The following is a 21,758-nucleotide window of genomic DNA, read 5'->3' on the forward strand; positions in this document are numbered from 1 at the left end:
TCGCAGGCCGTGTAAGAAATCAGAAGATGGAGGTATGAGAAGATGCGGGTTGGCTGGAGTGGGAGTGAGAGGGGTGCTGTGAGTGGCTGTAGTAGGATCCGTAGCGAGTGACATATCATGCGAGGGGCGGGGCTGTGGGCGGCTGTATGAGTGGTGCTGAGTGAGGTTACGAACACTACAGGGCTTTGGCTTTAGGGCTTCAAGGCTTCAGTGGAATGGAGTGAGTTTTAGAATGTTGGAGTTGAGAATTATGTGGGGGTGGGCGGGGCTGAGGGCGAGGCTATGAGTGGTGCTCAGACCCTACGAACACTACAGGGGGGGGGCTTCAGAGGCAGGCTTCAGGGCTTCAGTGGCACGGAGTGACCTTCAGAACGTTGGAGGTGGGAATTATTTATATAGATATGAAATATATTTCCCTGCTCTGCCTAAGGGCTGTTGCTGTGGAAGCAGGCCTCATTGGACAGTCTCCCCTGTGGATCTAGTGGTTAATAAACAAAGTCTTGTCCTACCCCAAGCACTAAACTATTCCTGTTCCCAAATCTACAAAAAATAACTCTTTTCTTCACTAAAATATAATTCAGTATTCTGATTTCCCACTGTTTGAATAAACAATGTACTATTAAGCTCTAGAATTTGGTCTGTGGTAAAAGCAGCGTGGCAGGGTTTAAAAAAGGTTTGAACAAATTCCTAAAAGAAAAGTCCATAAACCATTATTAATATGGACCTGAGAAAATCCAGTGCTTATTCCTGTGATAAGTTGCATGAAATTTATTTAACATTTTTGGGATCCTCTCAGGTACTTGTGACCTGGATTGGCCACTATTGGAAACAGGACAGTGGGCTTGATGGGCCTAGTTAGTTTAGTGGCTAAAGCTAGAACAGCCTTTTTGCCGCCCTACCTTTAGCTACTTACTTAAGTGGATAGCAGTCTGAACATTGTCACCACTAGCTCAGCCCCCAGGAGGTAATTCTCTACACTATCCTCTACACCCAGGTCACAAACTAAAATGATCCTTTCAGCTCTTACCACTCACTCAGTCACTTCGATCACCATTCGAGCTTGGGTGTGAGTCAAGGGCTGGAATAGAGATCCAGAAGCAATGGGAAATGCAGTTGGGCTTCTCAAAGATACTCTTGTCAGTCCAGGGAGCAAGCATCCTCACTCTCACTCCACAGAACCACACAATGCTCCAAGGATTTTATTTGATGCAAAACTCAAAGTTACTGAACTTTTCTGCAAAAGGCAGGTGAGCCATTTTATAATTTCATCTGTACAGTCATCAACCAATCTTAGCAATCCTCCTGTCCATTCAAGATTGTGTATTACAACCTCAACTGCTTTCAACACTTGATTTACTTTGCAACTTTCAGTATTTACACATGTACAACACCCCCTGTCCTTTACCATTCCTTTGGGCCAATAACAATCCAAGGCTGCTCCTGCTCACAATCCAGTTCTCCTTCAGGCACAGACCCTCTTGGCTGTCCTTCTTCCAGCGATGCACATCCCTATTCTAAATCCTGCTCTCGGGCTGGGTACCGTTTATCCACTTATCCTCCTCACTCCTTCTCAGTTGCCACCTTTAGGGGCAGCAACTACTCCTTAATTCAGTCCAGTTTTATTCTGCTACTCTGGGACCCCCCCCTCTCCTCCAAGGGTCCCGGCAAGGGTACAGGTAACCAAAGACCCTGTGTTCCCCCACTGTAATCTGTTTTATTAACTCTGACTCCTCCCCAGCCATCAATCATTCCCCAGAACTGTTTTCCTCTGCAACATACTTCAACAACACTCCCCTTGAGCTGGGCTTCCCTTTCACCCAGGGACATCCCACTCTTCCCCCCAGGGCCGTGCCGATGCGGTAAGCGGGATAAGCACCGCAGGAGGGCGCCCACCTCTGGAGGGCGCCGCCGCAGTGCTTACCCTCGCCCCGCACCGCCGAGGCCTTTAAATCTTTTACTTGCAGTCGCAGCAGCGTCTGTGAAAACGGATCGCTGCCGACGTCTCCCTTCCCTTGCACTCGTTGGTTCCCTCAGTGTCCTGCCTTCTTCTGACGTCAGAAGAAGGCGGACACTGAGGGAACCAAGAGCACGAAGGGAAGGGAGACGTCGGCAGCGCTCCACTTTCACAGACGCTGCTGCGACTGCAAGTAAAAGATTTAAAGGCCCCCAGGGCGCGCATCGATCATCTTCACGGGGAGGGGGAGAGGGGCGCGCCAACTGTTCTTCTGCGGGGGGGGCGCCAACAGTTCGTCTGCGGGGGGGCGGCATAGACCCTTGGCACGGGCCTGCTTCCCCCCAGTAACTTCAGGGAGAAACCAACACCACTCAGTATTGATATTCAGCCAATCTGTCTGGTTAAGTGCAGCTGAATTTCAGCAGTTAGGCAAGCAGAAGTGATTTAACCAGGCAGGAGGCTCTCCTGCCCAGTTTAATCGCTTTTAATATTGACTGGGGGCGGAGTCGGCACTTATGTGGTTAAACGCTAATATTCATCACTTAACCGGATAAGTTAACCAGACAGGCGAACTGCATAAAACGTAGTGGGATAAACACAGAGGAACACTATATAGAAAAAAGATGGAATCCAATTGAATCAAAACTTAAATGACATCATAACTGGAGTGAGCTTTGACAGTAGCTTCAGAGGTAGGGAAGTAAGACCAATGCCGGGCAGACTTCTACAGTCTGGGTCCCATAATTGGTAAAAACAGATACGATCGAGGCTTCGATGGCAACTTCAGTAGATGGGAAATAGGACTAATGCCGGACAGAGTCTGTGCCCAAAAATTGGCAGGGAGAGACGGAGATAAAATATACCAGTGGAACCTGTGCAGAGCGCCAAACTCAACTCTGGTCACCTTGATGGGCACGGGATGGACTGTGCAGATCTTTATCTGCTGACATTTACTATGTCCAGTTTCATTTATCCAGTTAAGGGCTGAATATTGGCCTTAACTGGATATGTGTTGGTCGACCGCACATACTCGGATATTCAATGGCGGTACCCAGACATGACCCACATGAAATATCCAGGCATAAAGCCAGTAGTGATTGAAACCCCTAGTCAGTTTTCAAAGAGGTCAATTTATAAGCATAACACTCAAAGTTAGAAGCATAAATCCTTCTAATATTGGAGCCCTTCGTTTTTGAGAATAGTTTCTCTATTTTGCCACGTCAAGACTATGAGACTTGTTTGTGCTGAAAGCAGAGGCGGACTGACCATTCGGACAAATGGGCAGTGCCTGAGGGCCCAGTGCAGTTGGGGGGCCCAGTACCTCCTTCCCATGTTTCCCATATCTCTCTACCCTACATCCCTGGGTCCAGTACTCCCTCTGTCTCACCCCCTCCCCCTTGTTTACCTCAAAAGTCCTCTTCTCTGAACAGGGCCCTGGCTGTCTGACGCTGACCAGAACCTTCTGTCTGCCATGGCCTGCCCCTTTCTGACATAACTTCCTGCTTCCACAAAGGTGAGCCACAGCAGAGAGGTTCCAGTCAGCAACAGACAGCCATGGCCCTGTACAGAGAAGGGGACTTTTGAGGTATATGTGAGGGGAGAGAGCTAGATCCAGAGACAGAAAGGAGAGAGGGGGAAATGTTGAACGTGAGGGATGGGGCAGAGATGGTGGAGCTGCGGAGGGGGAGAAAGATGTTGGATCTGGGGAGGAGGGGGTCCCAGGACCCTCTTATTGCTCAGGGGCCCAGATCCCTGTCAGTTCGGCCATTCCTGAAAGGCAACATATTTATTTATTTATTTATTTATTGCATTTGTATCCCACATTTTACCACCGTATAGCAGGTTCAATGTGGCTTACATATTGCTAAAAAGGCGGTTACACAATTTAGATTTGTAGAATTCTAGTACATAATACAGAAGTACAATAAACATTTAGGTTGCTATATTAGCATATTGTGAGAGAGGTTAATATTATTGTTTTCCATTTCTGAACTTTTCGTGATGTATGGTGGTATTGGATTAGGCAGATCCAGGGGGGAAAGACTTATTGAAAAGATGTGTTTTCAGTTTTTTTCTGAATTGTAGGTAGTTTTCTGTGAGTTTCAGGTCTTTGGGTAGTGAGTTCCAAAGTTGTGTGCCTATAAAGGAGAAGCTGGTGGCATGTGAAGATTTGTATTGTATACCTTTGCAATTGGGCTCGTGAAGGGTTAGTTAGGTTTTTGCTGTTCTTGTCACGTTTCTTAATGGTAGATCGATAAGTTCCATCATGTAATCTGGTGCGAGTCCGTAGATGATTCTGTGAACTATTGTGCATATTTTGAATGTTATGCAAGCGTTAATAGGAAGCCAGTGTAAGCTTCTTAGGAGGAGTTTCGCACTTTCGAAGCATGTTTTTCCAAAGATGAGTCTGGCAGCAGTGTTTTATGCTGTCTGTAGTTTTCTTATGATTTGATCTTTGCAGCCTACGTAAATAATATTGCAGTAGTCTACATGGGTTAGCACCATGGTTTCGATCATGTTGTGGAATGAATCCCTGGGAAAGTAAGGTTTTATATGTTTGAGTTTCCACGTAGTATGTAACATTTTCTTGGTCATGTTCTTAGCTTGGCTTTCTAGCGTTAGATTGCGGTCAATTGTTATTCCTAAGATCAATTGTTATTCCTAAGATTTTCAAGTGGTCTGAGATTGGGAGGGATGAACCCTGTGTGTTAATTGCTGAGGGGGGAACATTATTGTATTGGGATGAGAGAATGAGACATTGGGTTTTATCTCTATTGAGTTTTAACTTGAATGCAGATGCCCAGGATTCCATGCTGTTTATTATTTCCTTGGTGATTTTTGTGGGGTTCTGTTTGAAGGGAATATAGATGGTGATGTCATCTGTATAGAGAAATGGATCGAGGCCTTGTTTGGGTAGAGATTTAGCCAGTGGTGTCATCATTAGGTTGAATAAGATAGGTGAGAGCGGTGATCCTTGTGGTACTCCACATTCCCATTTCGCTTTCCAAGGTGGAGATATATCTGAATTTGATTTGACTTGGTATGTTCTGGATGTCAGAAATCCCTTGATCCAGGAGAGTACTTTTCCTGTAATTCCTATCTTGTCGAGGATTCTCAGTAGTATGTGGTGGTCGACCATATATCATATATATATATATATATTTTTTTTTTTGTTACATTTGTACCCGCGCTTTCCCACTCATGGCAGGCTCAATGCGGCTAACATGGGGCAATGGAGGGGTAAGTGACTTGCCCAGAGTCACAAGGAGCTGCCTGTGCCTGAAGTGGGAATCAAACTCAGTTCCTCAGTTCCCCAGGACCAAAGTCCACCACCCTAACCACTAGGCCACTCCTCCACTCCTGACACCTTTTGTTCTTCTCATCTCTTGAAGATTGTACAGGAGCTGCTGAAATATGCTTGTCAGTGGCAAGAAATAAGACCGCAGTGGACTGACACAAGAAGATATGTGTAGATGTGATGTCATCTGTGATATGTGTTCAAGTTGGCATTCTCCTTCAGAAATTAGCACAGGGAATGTAAAAAAATAAAAAGCCTGAATGAAAGGATCAGTTATCTGCACAATGAGTTTTTCAACCAGCCTGGTGGTTTTTCTCTGGTATTGCATAGTGCTCACTTCTTTAGAAGAATATGTTCCCACTTTTGTCTGTTTATTTATTTTTTACATTACATTGCATAACATTTATATCCCACATTAGCTATAAAGTTCAATGTGACTCACAAAATTACAAACATTGAGATAAATTAAACAACAGGATGAAATCCAGCAATCATAGCATAGCCATAACATCTCGTTGTGCCAGCAGAAACTTTTGGAATAAAAATTATTTTAACATTTTCCAGAATAAACCATAGCTACCAAGGGTTCTGATGTCTAGAGGTAAAATATTCCATCATTTAGAAGCCTGATATGAGAAACATGCTGTGCAAAGATTTATATACAAAATTTCCTACTGCTGGGAAAACGAAGGGTCAAGAAATTCCTGAACTGCAAAGTGGATTAAACCTTGCATGCAGCTGGGTGCCATGCTGTAAATTATTTGAAATATAAACACACACAGCTTAAAAATTGAGCATGCCTCAACTGGTAACCAGTGAAATCTTACCAGCAAAGGTGAAGCTCGTTCAAGGCTCAATACTTGATAAATCAAAAGGGCGGAAATGTTTTGTATCATCTGGATTTTTACCAGTTACGTTTTGTTTTTTTACAACCATTGTACACAATGTTACAATGATCAACAATTTATTTATTCATGGAATATTTGTTATACCACCGTGTCCCTGTCCAATGTGTCCTAGCCCCCAAGGAAGTATCTGCTTCTGCTTTAAGTGCTAATTAGAAAAGGAATTGAAAATGGGGAGGAAACAAATCTTTATAATTACAATGCAATTTTTTGAGCTCTGGAGTGAGATGCACTCAGCATTCTTCTCACAGATTCCCAGAACATCAATGGCCTCAGCCTGCAAACAGTATCACCCCCAAAATCTTAAATATAATGCCTGCCACTCTTTAGCCAGCCAGTAGAGGGCGATCCTCCACTAGGAGTGTGACTGACTACCCTAGAATTTGCTTATCCACACTACATTATGGTCTTATATACCACAAAAGCCATCAAGTTCAATGCGGGTAACAATAACTAGATTGAAGCATACTTCAAAGATTTACAATACAATAAGTTCCCCAATCAAAACAGCAAAAAAAAAGCATATCATTAACCAGAACCCATGAATTTTTTTTTATAAAGAAACGTCTTTAATAACGTTCTGAATTGAAGAAAATAATTATCTGTTTGTTTGAAAGAGGAAGAGGGTAATGCTGTCTGATATGAAAGAGACGCTTGAAATATTTGTGTAGCTTCAATTTTTCAAACCAAGGGAAAACTTAACAAATATTGATTCCTGATAGATCTAAAAATACTCTCATATAAAAAAAGAAAATGTGTAATCAAAAAAGCAGGGATCTGACCATGCAACTCCTTAAAGGCTAAAACAGTCACCTTACATTGAAGTCTAGCCTCTAAAGGTAACCAATGTAAATATAATAAAAGAGGGGTAATATGTTCGTATTTATCAGCTACAAAAATTATTCTCACCACAGCATTCTGCACCCATTGCAATTTAATCTTCAACGCCTTAGAACAACCGATATATATGGAATTACAGTAATCTAATTGGAATCCATGTCTACTGAAACATAGATGTTTACTCCTTCTCTAGATGAGATCATTTTCACACACATGCAATTTTACCTTAAATTAGTCACCTTTATCTCAGTGGCGTAGCGATGGGTGGGCCTGGGTGGCTCAGGCCCGCCCAGCTACAGCGCCACACTGCTTTCTTCCCCCCTCTCCTCTGCGGCATCCTGGCATCTGCACTCTGGTCTCTGAACCCCTTTCCTCCCCAGTGTCGGTACAGATGTCCTCAACGCCTGCGTGATTCATTCTTGCTGCTTGCGCCAGCCCCGCAGGCATACATCTGCCACGTTCCACCAGACAGGAAGCAGGCAATGACGACAGCGAGGGCAAGACATGGCAGATGGAAGCCTGGGGGGCCGACACAAGCAGCAAGAATGAATCACTGCAGGTGCCGACGACGCCTGTACCGATATCAGGGAGAGACAGAGTTCCGAGACAGGAACGCAGATGCCAGGATGCCGCAGAGGAGAGGGAGAAGATGTAGGGTAGGTGGAAAAAAAACCCCTTATGTTCTTTAAAATATATCTCTGGGAAGATATTTGTGTTGTGTGGTTGGGGGGGGAGGGGCACATGCACGTGGAAGGGCCCATCTAATTTACCTCTGGGCCCATCTAAAATACCGAGTCTGGTTACGCCTTTGCGTTATCTTCTATCTAACTCTTGTTACTCTATCTTATCTGACTTTATGTTCTACCTTTGCTTACACCCTCTGCTATCTATTAAGATGTTTTATTGTGTATTGTTGACACCATAAGTAACATGCTACGCCATAATGTATACTATTATTTGCATATTTTCTTCTGCTGTAATTGTTGTCTGCACTTGGCTTATTGTTGCTGTATACTGTCTTGGGTGGATTTTTTCAAAAAGGTAGTAAATAAATAACAGTGTCTGACAACCAGGGAAGCCTGGTTCAAAGCCTGCTGCTGCTCCTTGTGATCTTGGGCAAATCACTCAACTCTCTATCAGGGGCATAGCTAGGTGGGGCCACAGGGGCATAGGCCCCCACATATTTAGCCCTGGCTCCCTCTACTTTGGACACAAACCCCTGACGCTGACCCTCCACTGCCACTTTCGATCCACCCTCCCCCCGTCATCAGGTACCTTTCCTGTCGGATGTCTCCAACCCCCGCCAGCCAAAGTCTTCATTAGTGCCGGTCTCCAGTGCCTTCGCTGATCTGTTTCTCTCAGTCCTGACTCCAGACTTCCAGCGTGCACGTCCTGTATGTAGCCCCGTGCTGGATGTGCATGCAGGACGTCAGGAGTCAGGACTGACAGAAACAGATCAGCGAAGGCGCCAGAGACCGGTGCTGAAGCAGACTTCGGCTAAGGTATCTGACAACGCGGGAGGGTCGTCGGCGGGAGAGGGGTCAAAAGTGGCGGGGGGGTCGGCGGCTGGGGGAGGCTGGCTAAACTGTGCCCCCCCACCTCGGGCTCTGGACCCCCCTCCCGCCGAGGTCTGGCTACGCCCCTGCTCTCCATTACCTCAGGTATAAACTTAGCAGTCCTTTTACTAAGGTGCGCTAATGGATTTAGTGCATGCTAATAATTAGTGCGCACTTAATGTCACACAATCTATTGTATATCTGTGGGCTGATTGACACTTAACCCACACTGATTTGTAAATGCACTCTAAGGAGCCCTATTACCAAAGGGTTGGAGAGCCAGCGCGCACCATTTCCGGCAGTACAAAAATATTTTCTATTTTTGTAGCACCAGTGCTTACCTGGCAGTAGCACTGTGTACTGGGGTAGCGCAGGAGCCCTTACCGCCACCTCAATGGGTGTTCCCTCCCGAAATGGCCACGCGACAAGTGGTTCACTTACTGCACAGCCATTTCTTTATGTGAAAAAAAGACAGCCTTTTACCCGCTGTGGTAAAAGGGGGCCTCAGTGCGCGTTAGAAACATATGCTGACGCTAGTCCAGGTCCCCTTTTACCGCAGCTTAGTAAAAGGACCCCTAAATCTTTTAGTGCACCATAGTAAAAGGGAACCCTAAGATTATAAGCCCTCTGGGGACAGGGAAATACCTACTGTACCTAAATGTAGCTCATCAAAATGTTATGAGCTAAATGCAAATAAATATGTGATCTTACATGGCCTTACTTTCATCCACACCCTTCCTCCAGGATTAAATCATAAACAGAACAACAAATAACAGCTCTCTTGAGTTACATTTACCATATTATGTCCTCCAGACTGCACTAGGAATATGATATTCCATAGCTGTTGTTTCCAAAGTACCTCACAATTTCATACAAAAATTCAAGGCATAGATACAGTAAGCAATCAGGTTAAGGTAAGAACTCACAGGCAAAGGATTCTTAAGATGGGCTCTGAAAAAAGTAGCCTAGTGGTTAGAGCACCAGGCTCATAACCAGCAAAGCCAAGTTCAAATCCCAAGTCACTTAACCCTCCATTGCCCCAGGTATAAAATAAGTACCTGTATATACTATGTAAACCACGTTAAATGTAGTTGCAAACAACACTGAAAGGTGGTATATAAAGTCCCATTCCCACTCAGGTACAAACTTAGGAGGAGATGCAGAGAGGCTTCCACTGAGAGCATAATAGCACAGAATGCAGCAAATTAATTGTATGCAAATTTTATGTGTGGCAAAAATGGGGGAGGGGGAATATGCTGGATGCATGTGCACGAGGTTTTGTGATAAGGCTTCTTGTGTGCATGTCTGAACCAAAACTGAGAGGGTCAATACACATTGGCACCTGTTCTTCAGTACCTACATATAAGTCTTTCAAATAATTGTCTGCACTTGACATTTTTGAGAGGCTCATGTTTAGGTACAACGTATGCTTTCACTTTCAGGTGCATAAGCTTGTTATTCACTATCTGCATTTAAAACTTGCACAGGCTTCCTTCGGCTTGTATAATAAGACAAAACCAGCACTTGTGTGAAATATTGACAAAAAGTCTTCTCGGCAAAACATTCTACTATCCTGGACCCTTGTGGTAAATTTCTCAAAATAGTAACATGTGGAGGGGCATAATCGAACGCGAACGCCCATCTCCATGGGCGTCTATCTCCGAGAATGGGTACGTGAAGGGGCGGGACAAACCGTATTTTGGAAAAAAATGGGCGTCCATCTTTTTTCCGATAATACGGTTTGTGCCAGCCAAATGCATCGGATTTGTGCGGATTTGAGCTGGGTGGTTTCGTTTTTCAGTGATAATGGAAACCGAAGGCGCCCAGCTCAAAAACCAACAAATCCAAGGCATTGGGTCATGGGAGGGGTCAGGATTCTTAGTGCACTGGTCCCCCTCACATGCCAGGACACCAACCGGGCACCCTAGGAGGCACTTGTAACAATTAAAAAAAAGTTAACTACCTCTGAAGTCCATAGCTCCCTTCCCTTGGGTGCTGAGCCCCCCAAATCTCCCCCCAAAACCCACTCCCCACAACTTTACACCATTACCATAGCACTTATGGCTGAAGGGGGGCACCTAGATGTGGGTACAGTGGGTTTTGGGGGCGGTTTGGAGGGCTCCCATTTACCAGCACAAGTGTAACAGGTAGTGGGGGATGGGCCTGGGTCCACTTGGCTGAAGTCCACTGCACCCACTAACAACTGCTCCAGGGACCTGCATACTGCTGTGATGGAGCTGGGTATGACATTTGAGGCTGGCATAAAGACTGAAAAAAAAAGTTTTTAAAGTTTTTTTTTTTGGGTGGGAGGGGGTTAGTGACCACTGGGGGAGTCAGGGGTGGTCATCCCTGATTCCCTCCGGTGGTCATCTGGTCATTTAGGGCACTTTTTTGAGACTTGTTCGTGAAAAAAAGGGTCCAAAAAAGTGACCCAAATTCGCGCTAAAAACGCCTTTCTTTTTTCGATTATCAGCCGAGGATGGCCATCTCTCCTCGGCCGATAAACACGCCCCAGTCCCGCCTTCACCACCCCTCCGACACGCCCCCGTCAACTTTGGCCGTTTCTGCGACAGATTGCAGTTGAAGACGCCCAAAATCGGCTTTCGATTATACCGATTTGGGTGCCCACGGGAGAATGACACCCATCTCCCGATTTGGGTCAAAATATGGGCGTCTTTCTCTTTCGAAAATAAGGCGGATAGTAACATAGTAAATGACGACAGGTAAAGACCTGAATGGTCCATCCAGTCTGTCCAACAAGATAAACTCATTTTACATGGTATGTGTTACTTTATATGTATACCTGAGTTTGATTTGTCCTTGCCATTCTCAGAACACAGACCATAGAAGTCTCCCCAGCACTCTTCTTGTACTAAAAGTTCTGAAGCTAACGTCAAAGCCCCTTAAATTTACATTCCAGCCCATCCATATCTATTCAGTTACGATCAGGGCGTAGACCACAGAAGTCTGCCCAGCATTGGTTTTGCTTCCCAATTACCGGCATTGCCACCCAGTGTCCACTAATATTCCATAGATCCATTCCGTCTAAACAGGATTCCTTTGTGTTTATCCCAAGCATGGTTTTCATCTCCACCACCTCCCGTGGGAGGGTATTCCACGTATATACCACCTTTTCAGTGAAAATATACTTCCTGACATTACTCCTGAGTCTGCCCCCCCCCCCCCCCACACACACTTCTGGGTCACATCCCACTGCTACTCCTTGTGATTTTGGGCAAGTCACTTAACCCTCCGTTGCCTCAGGTACAAACTTAGGGGACCTTTTATTAAGGCACATAGGCGCCTACGTGGGTCAAATTAGAGCTACCTCCCAGCTACCATATGCCCTAGGCGGTAATTCTAATTTTTACATGTGTCCAATATGCGCAACAGAAAATATTTTTTATTTTCTGCCACGCGGCGCTAACCGGGCGGTAATCGGCAGTGTATGCGTGCTGACGATTACCGCCCAGTTAATGAGTCAGACCTTACCGCTAAGTCAATGGGTGGCGGTAAGGTCTCAGACCCTAAATGGACGTGCACCAATTTTTATTGTGTCACACGTCCATTTTCAGCCCCCCCAAAAAGGCCTTTTTTGCAGGCACGCTGAAAAATGTACCTGTGCGCGTCCACGTGCCTACACTAGCGCAGGACCCCTTAGATTGTGAGCCCTCCAGGGTCAGGAAAATAGCCAGTATACATGAAAGTAACTCACCTTCAGCTACTACTGAAAAAGGTGAGCAAAATCCAAATAAATAAACAACCACACACATGTCCTCTCTGCATTGGTTGGCGTGTAGACGGTGCATTCAACCGTCAGTAACCCTGTGGTAAGCCAGCAGTTGCTTTCTGCATCAGTCCCTTAGATCCCTCCAGGACCAGAGAAATACCTCATCTAGTGAAAAGATGTGAGTTAAATCCAAGAATTTTGTTAAAAAGAGAGAATTATTATGGGACAAACAGATGCTGGTAGATCCTGGCCACAGTAAGCCAGAGAGGTTGCTGCTACTGGCCCACACTTTAAAAATAGTTTTTATATTGATTGGGTTAAGCCTTTGTCTGGCTGGCTATCTGCATTGATCCTGCTGAATGATAAGTTACATCCCCAGATCCACTAAGGTGGACTTAGCCAGTTCTCCTTTAAACTGTGAAATGCTTAAGTACACACCGTCTGGTTACATCAGCAGTAAATAGTCCACTTTTTTAAATTGGAACAATGAATCCAACATATCCAAAGTAACACAAATGACAGTTCCTCTTTTCAATCCATTTTCTCCCCCCCCCCCCCCTTCAGTCCACCCTAAACAAACCCTCTAGGATACCAGAAGAAAAAAACTCTAACATTGAGGCCCCCATGCTCAAAAGTAAACGCAGGTGCTAGAGGCCATTGGCCCCACACTAGCACCCGCATTAGAGGCTCTAGCAGGGGGAAGCAAGAGCCTCAAAGATTAGCGCAAAGAGATCTTAGTTTCTTACCTGTAACGGTAGTTTTCCGTGGACAAAGGATCTTCTAGCCACACCTCTGAATATACGCCACGATGACGTGCGTGACCCGGCTATCCAATAGTAATGCTTAAAAAGTAAAAGCAATAAAGTTAGCACATTCCCGCCCAGATATGCAGTATAAATACCGTATGACAGCCCAGACCAGTCAGTTTAATAATATAGCTACGACAACCAGGGAGGGTAGGGAGGGATGGTGTGGCTAGAAGATCCTTTGTCCACGGAAAACTACCGTTACAGGTAAGAAACTAAGATTTTTCCATGGACAGGATCTTCTAGCCACACCTCTGAAGACTCCCAAGCATACACAGGTAACAATCATGTGATAGATCAAACATGACTAATCCAATAAACATGATGAAAGAAAATTTGTTACCTGTGGTAGGAGGAGGAGGACAGTTGTCGTTTACATTACCTCCTGAAGGATCGACAGTCCAAATAATTAATCTGTACGTGAAGCTGCATGGAAACAGTAATACTTTGAAAAGTATGCAGGGATGATCATGTAGCTGCACTAGAGATGTAAAAATGAAGTTGAGGTCGCCATAGCACTCAACGTATGAGTTGTAACATGATGATGTGAAGTATGTTGATTATAACAAAATTTTATATATTGAGTAACAACTGAAGAAAGAGTATATTTAGAGATTAGATGTCGATTTTTTTTTTTTTTTTTTTTTTTTTTTTTACATTGTAAGAAAGACATAACTGCGAAGGTATATGACCACCTGATGTACACTGTAAATAACTTGATAATGCGCTTGTTACAGTCCAATGTGTGCAATCTATTATGTTGAGTAGATTGATAAGGAGGTAGAAAAATTACTGGTAAAATAACCGATTAATTTCTGCGAAAAGAAGACTCTACTTTTGGTAGAAAACTCCAGATAAGATCGTAGTATCAGATCATGATGTACAACTTGAGTATATGGGGTGAAAAATACAAGTGCATGTAGTTTCCTAAGTCTTCGAGGTGAAGTAATAGTAATAAGAAACTACGTTTTCCAAGGAAAAACATTGAAGGTAACCCAATGAAATGGTGCAAATGGAGGTTACATGAGTTTTTTTTTTTTTTTTTTTTTTTTTTAAACCAAAGAGAAATCCTATACTACTGGGGGTAAGTGAATTGGAGATTTACGATTCAGAAGATCTTTCAAAAATCCGTTTGCGATAGGATGTGTCATTACTCTGTAATCATCAATCAAACCAGAGAAAACAGAAAATATGTGCAATTTGGACCTTAACTAAAGAAGTAGCCAAACCTGAGATGGATAAAAAGAGGAAATATTCCAAAAATTGAAGAAATTAGGCAAAATTTTAGGTAAATCTCATGTGTTATACAGTCATAGCGAAATCTGTTCCAGCTAGACAGATAAACAAGTCTGATCGATTGTTTTAGAAGGCAAGAATACATTAATAACTGGTTGAGAAAAACAAAACAAAACCGAATAACCTATCTGGTTACTTGAAGATACCAATTGGAAAGATGGAGTTTATTGAGACTTGGATGAAGAAGTTGACCATTGATCTGCTAGATGAGATCTGATATTGCATGAAGAAAACCATGGAAGGAGGACAGCTAACTGCATTAGTCCAGGAAACTACGCTTGCCTCGGCCAATATGTTGTTATTAGAATTGGAGGAAAGACGTAAAAGAGAGAATTTGCCCAAGAAATAGTAATACTTCTGCGGCTATCATGTTCCTTTAATATCACCTTGAATAATTTGAATGACAGTCGTATTACTGTGAGGACGCAAAGCGATGTACCAGAGTACAGTGCAAAGCTGAAAAAGGTCATGAAGAATTGTGATATCACTTGTGTAAAACAAGTATCCTGCTTAACACATCTGCAATGTGATTCTCCCACTCTGATAGATAAATCATTTGAATCACAGAAGGGAGTGATAGAATTAGGGTCTAAAGTCTGACAGCTGCTTGACACAGATGAAGACAGCTCATAAGCCCTTGCTTATTTATAGAAAATATTGCCACCTTATTGTCTATACTAATCTACTGTATATACTTGGGATGGAAGTAGATGTTGAAAAGTTTGAACAGCCACTCTGACCGCTCTAAATACGAGGAGAGTATGGAATAGAAGCTGTCCTGAAGTGACCAGTGGCCTTGTGTTGACAAGGGTTCTAGATGTATCTGTCCCCCAACCAACTTAGGATGCATCTGTAGTAAGAAACTTGGTTGGAAAAAGGTGATTGGAACGGAACTCCTACAAAGAGATTTAGGTCATATGACGAAAGAGGATGTCGATACTGAATCCACTTTTCCTTAAAATACCACTGTAGAGGCCTTATGTGTAGTAGCACTAGCGGCAGAACAGCAAATGTTAAAGCCATATGTCCCAAAAGAATTTCGTGATGGTACTGAATGAAGATAATGAACTAATTGTATGAGGAAAATGAGCTCGCGGGAGTGGTGACTGTGGTATAGATTATGCAGAAACCAGATCCAGTCCCATGAAAGTCAACTTCTGTGTCGGGATCACCTGTGACTTTTTTTTTTTTTTTTTTTAATTGATCAGTAAACCTAACCTTCAAAAAGAATAATGGTAGTCTGTAAAACTTGAAGATTTTGTTGTGGAGACTGGCTACCATCAACCAACTGTTTTGATATGAAAAACAGGAGGATTCCTTATCAATGTAACTGAACAATTTTAAAAAGCAAATGTAGAAACAAAGGAACCAAAAAGAGATCTCTCACAACTTGTGTTTCCCAATCAAGGTCTGTATTTAAATCAATAAAATGACCTAATTGAGAACACCCTGAGCTCTGACGGTAAGCCAAAATGTATGTTTGTACTGGTAATTTTGTCCTTGACAGACAAACCGAAGGTATTGTCTTGAATAGGGATGAAATAGAAATATGTAAGTCATCATCCTGTAGATCTAGGGCTGAAAACCCTACTCCTTGACTTAATGCAGGAAGTATTACAAGTAAAAATGGCATTCAAATCTTTGTTTTGGGAGAAACTTGTTGAGTTGTGTTATATCCAAGATGTAGGGGTTGTGAAAATACTAGAGAATAACCATTTTGAAGAATATCCAGAATCCACATGTCTAATGTTATTGATCTCCAAACAATGAAAACGTGTTGAATTCTGCTCCCCACCAGACTCTGCCACTTGGAAAGGTGAAAAAGAAGGAGAAAGCTTTTGCTGCTGATGTGTCTGAACAGGCTTCTGAGAACGCTGTTCTCGATTTGGTCCAGTGTGAAAATATGTGGATAATGAAATTTAAATTGATAAGCAGGACATTGATAAATAAAAGATTTACGCTGTTGAAATCTGGTTCCAGAGGTAAAGAAAGGTCACTTCTTATAACTAGATTTAAAAAATTGGTGTTTATCCTGCTCCGAGGTATCAAGTGTTATACCCAATGCTGTTCATTATACCCAGACAGTAAGCTCTCTCTTGTCAAATGTTCTGGTAGCACTATAATATAGTATTGGTTGTACCACCCTTCTTAAAAGCTTTAATTAGCTGTTTAACACGATCTTAAACGATTACAGGGATTTGAACTCACACCCGCTGGATTAGAAGCCAAATAAGAAAGCACCAGAAGAAAGGAGCATCAGGCACCTTTCATAAACAATGAGCACCCAAAACTGAGGCTCTTAAGCATGATAACCATCTTGAAGGAATTAAAGAAACTACATTTCTGAAAGAAGTATCAAAGTGATCATATAAAGTAATGACCATTTGAAAAGAAAACCCCTACTAAATTGTCATAATCTGCTGAAAAAGAGGCATATCCTGTAGAGACATTAATGGTTGTAATTGGGACAAATCCTCCCAATTAGTAGATAAATATACTATGTGATGAAGTATATAAACATAAATAGGGGCAGATAGCATAGGAGAGTGATAATTCTTTCTTGCTAATATATCCATAAACTGGAATTCCGTTATTCTTATACATCGTAGATTACACCACCAATGATGCGTGGGTAAGCTGACTCTATGAAGACTAAAGAGTTCAAGAACCTTATATTTAGTATGTATTGATCCTTAGGTAGATTGAATAGAATATTGTATATCAATCTATGATGGTCCTGAAGCACCTGAGGTATAAGGAGCTTGACCAAATTTAAACACTTAGTGACTTATGCTTTTATCCTTAGAAACCTCTTCTTGAGAAGTTAGAGAAAAATGCAATGCATGAACCCATCTATGTAAAAAACGTTTGCATAATATTCATCACTTAGAGAAAACTCTTCCCTGATTAGTGTCTGCCCTGTCTGAATAATATGAGTGGTAGGAAGAGCTGATACTGAGAGTTGTGAGCTCGCAGACAAATTGATTGGAAGAGAAGAAGAATGAGATACCCACCACAGCATCTGCCCCTGAGGAGTGAGAGGACAAGAAGCTACGTAGATGAAATCAAATGCAGTGAGACAGCTTGTTCAGAGTGAAATATAGAACCCGAAGGTTCTGTAACCCTCTGTTGAGTCTGTATAATCCTGAAATTGAACTGTGACGAGACTTTCTGGACTTCGAGGTTTTTTTTTTTTTTTTTTTTTAAACCTCCGATACAGAAGCCTATTTACAATTGTTGTTAACTAGGCAACGATACCGACAACATCCATGCCCAGATGGACTGACCTGTCAAGATGGTCGGTTCTGACTGCCCTTCCAAGATGCTGAATTGGGCGCCCATGCCCGACGTCGACCTCATAGCCGACTTCGTCTGGACATCGACCTCTGGAGATGGCAGCGGTCACAAGCAAAAACATCCTAAAACGTTTGCTGTGTATACTGTGAAGAAAAGATGTAATCCCAGACACTGAGGAAAGGAGGAGAGCAGTAATTGAAGACACCTGATCCCCGGGCAGTAAGGCAAGGGGGAGAGCAGGATAATAGTATTCTCCATTAGAGTTAAAATCTCCTGTAAAGAAAGTAGTGAAAAACTTACATTTAGATGGATGGCGATGTTGAGGTAAGTACCCTACCTGACATCGATGTCGAGTTCACTTCCTGAATTCTATCGTGACGTCACTGTTCGAGATCGTCGATCCCGTGATGAACGTCGACGTCGATCCACAGACCTGCCCATGGAGTCAGGCAAACCCTCTCGAAACGTTTGCTGTCTGATGGGCGAGAAATTGTCCTGATCCCCGGGCACAGAGGCAAGGGGGAGAGCAGGAATTGAAGTCACCTGATCCCCGGGCACTAAGGCAAGGGGGAGAGCAGGGATAATATTATTCTCCATAGCAGCTAAATCATGCGATACCTGTAAAGACAGTACTGGTAAAGATTTGGTAAGAAAACTTACATATGAAGAGTACAAAGCTGTTAAACACTGTTTCTATAAGTAAATAATTTACTACATTGTGAGACAATACAATAATTTTGACTGACTGACTGAATAGAAAAAACCACCGGGTCGCTCTGTCAGCGCGGAAAAAATAAAACTGACTGGTCTGGGCTGTCATACGGTATTTATACTGCATATCTGGGCGGGAATGTGCTAACTTTATTGCTTTTACTTTTTAAGCATTACTATTGGATAGCCGGGTCACGCACGTCATCGTGGCGTATATTCAGAGGTGTGGCTAGAAGATCCTGTCCATGGAAAACATGCTAATGTAGTTAAACGGATGTTAATGAGGTCATTTCCTCTTCCCTCCCAAAGCTCAGAGAACAGCGCACAAAACACAGCTGCCCTTACTGCTGAAAAAATAATGCCAGGAGTTTGAAGAGAGGATTTCTCACAATCCTTTCTTTCAAATCTGCTGATTTTTCTTTAATTTCGACGCAGAAGGAAGCCTGTGCAAGCCCCTGAGCACCAGTAGTGAGAAATAAATGTGGGCAAGTCCAAGCAAACCCAAAAGTGAAAACACACATTGGCGCCCATTTCTTGCGTTTTACTTTCAAGTAACAAAAAAAGCGCCCGAAAAGCTTATATTTGAAGGCACAGAAAACAGATGCCGATTTGTGCTTCACATTCAGGTTTGCCTGGCGCACACACGGAGGAGCCGAACTTACTGTGAAACTCTTCTGCCAAGCACATTCCCCCTCCTTGCTTTCACTTTAACAGCGTGCATATGTTTTGCATTCCATTTCCCTTGAGCATTGGCAAGCTCATTTTCTGTGCTGTTGGCTTACCACGGGAGTTCTGAGCTTCGGGGGCAGGAGAATCATTCCACTATTACACAAGTTAGCCAAAGTCTTTATTACCTTTGAAACCCAACCCTTCTTTGGCCTCAAAAATCTGCCCCCTATCTTCTGGAAATAATCAATTTTGCCTCAAAGTCCAGCGATACCCCTTCATAGGAGGCTGTTTTGTAATCTAACTCGTCTTGCCAAAGGAAAAAAAAAGGGAATTATTTGCAACCCTTTGGGGCCCCTTTTACCAAATGGTGGTAAAAGATGGCCTGTGGTGGCGTTGGTATGTGGGATCGCCACGCACCGAGGCCACCTGTTACCGCCACTGGTAAAAAGACCTTATTTTTAAGGGCCAGTAAATGGCTATGTAGTAATTTAAAACTTGCTGTATGGCCATTTACTGCTGGAGCCCTTAGGAAGTGGTGAGGGCTCCAGCGGTAATTGGGCAGCTCACAGTGCTGCTCGATTACCGCCGGGCATGCCCCCCAACTCTAGAAAATAACAATGTATTTTCTAGCACTGGAAATGGCACGCGGGAGATCTGGACCTACCGCCAGGCTCCTGGGCGAGCCCAGAGGTAGGGCCAGTTCTCTGGGCCCCTTTTTTGTCTGTCCCAAAAGAATCCAACCAGGATTTCTAAGGAGTTGAGATTCCATCACCCATTCAATAAAATCCAGATTTTTCTTGAAAAACCTGTGTACAGGACATCACTGCCAAATCATATGAACATAAATGCGTTGGTGCAGATAATCTCTCAGACATAAGTTAGAGGAATGCACAGTATTTTATTCAATAGATTTTGTAGAGGAACTTATATTCTATAAAGGAGCATAATAAGCTTTATTATTTTATTTAGAAAGGCTAGCATGATAATAAATCATTTCTGGTGTCCAACATGCCCCACTGGAAGAGGCCTCATTTCTTGAAACTTCTTAGTTTAAAATATCCCTGACTTCATTAATCCCACCCATAATCCATCTGGTTTAGTTCTTCTCAATCAGTTTTCCTGATTTCACTCTAACCTTCTAATTGGTCACTCCATCACCCCTCCCAGAATAATCTAGATAAATGGGTTATTTATAAATGGCTCACTTTTCCTGCTGATAAAAGTCTTTGTGGGGTTGTCGAGACCTATTCTTTTGCTTGCAACTGCTCTTTGCTACCAACCAGATTCTTCCTGGTACCGGGCGATCTATCCCGATACCGGCCAGAATCTAGGGGATAATTAACCCCTCATTAATTCACTGCCTAGTCCTGCCTAATGGTTGGGCCGGCCCTGATCCTGTGTGAAATCTATTCAGCCACTGGCTATGAACATTTTCAGCTGTCCTGTCACACTCCTGATCTCTTTCCAAGATCACTGAATCTCACTGCCCAAGTATAGTATATAAATCGCTTTGATTGTAGCCACAGAAATGTGGTATATCAGGTCCCATTCCCTTTCCCTTCTGTATTCAGTAATCTTAATTTATTTACTTATTGTCAGACAGGAAATTAAGGCCCCGTTTGACCTTATGTGCACATAGAGCCCTGATACATATCTGCACCCTAATGAATGGCATTTATCTAGCTGGCATCACAGCTGTGGAAGCAATATTCAAAGGCATTTTACCAGATAAATATTTCTTTTTAAAACTATTTAACCAGATAGATATTTATTTTTCAGTTTTCTAGCAGCTAATCTCACGTATGCTCAAATATTATCTATTTTGAGTTAAGAGGCATTGTAGAGGCAAATTTATACTTTGACCAGTGTGTGGCCATATTCAGCCAGTATCCAATTAAACCTATCCATATAAGTCAGCCACAGATGTAGCAGGACTAAAATATCTGGATATCTTTACCCAGGTATTGCTCAGCTGAATATTGGCATAAGATCTTTCACTGCCTATGTAGAACCTCTTACCTTAAACTCTGGAATTCATTGCCAGAGAATGTGGTAAAGGCGGTTAGTTTAGCGGAGTTTTAAAAAGGTTTGGACGGCTTCCTAAAGGAAAAGTCCATAGACCGTTATTAAATGGACTTGGGGAAAATCCACTATTTCTGGGATAAGCAGTATAAAATGTTTTGTACTTTTTTGGGATCTTGTCAGGTATTTGTGGCCTGGATTGGCCACTGTTGGAAACAGGATGCTGGGCTTGATGGACCTTTGGTCTTTCCCAGTATGGCAATACTTATGTACTTTTGTACTTATGTACCCTTCTTTGTTAATCTATTTAGGAAATATAACTTTTATATTTGGTGTCCTATCCACAACCTGTCAGAGGGGAGGCCATATCTCACTAAGGGGGGGGGGGGGGGCTCTTAGCTCACGGTAGAAATCAGCTGGCGGTAAACACCGAGATGCCCATTATATTCCTGCCGCAGCTTAGTAAAAGACCCCCTAAGGACATTAAAAACCTTGAAGCTGTTCGGGTGAAGGCAATAAAAATAGTATGGGATAGAGAATGACACAGGAAAAAAAAATTTATCCCAGCCCCATCCCTGTGGGTTCTGTCTCCATCCCCACCCCATCCCCGCAGGCCTCGTCTCCATCCCTGTCCCATCCCCGCAGGCCCTGTCTCTGTCCCCGCCCCATCTGTA

At 43.2% G+C, this 21,758-nt stretch overlaps 1 long non-coding RNA gene across 1 annotated transcript; it reads right to left on the reverse strand.

The window, feature by feature from the left end:
- Positions 1-775: 775 nt before the first annotated feature.
- Positions 776-21,354, reverse strand: LOC115481125. The gene is made up of 2 exons (XR_003943893.1): positions 21,323-21,354; positions 776-851 (listed from the first exon to the last, which is right to left on the reverse strand). It is a non-coding gene; the product is annotated as an uncharacterized LOC115481125 (long non-coding RNA).
- Between the last annotated feature and the right edge of the window lie 404 nt (positions 21,355-21,758).

The sequence above is a fragment of the Microcaecilia unicolor genome, chromosome 11 (genome assembly GCF_901765095.1).
Source record: "Microcaecilia unicolor chromosome 11, aMicUni1.1, whole genome shotgun sequence".
Taxonomy (NCBI): Eukaryota; Metazoa; Chordata; class Amphibia; order Gymnophiona; family Siphonopidae; genus Microcaecilia; species Microcaecilia unicolor.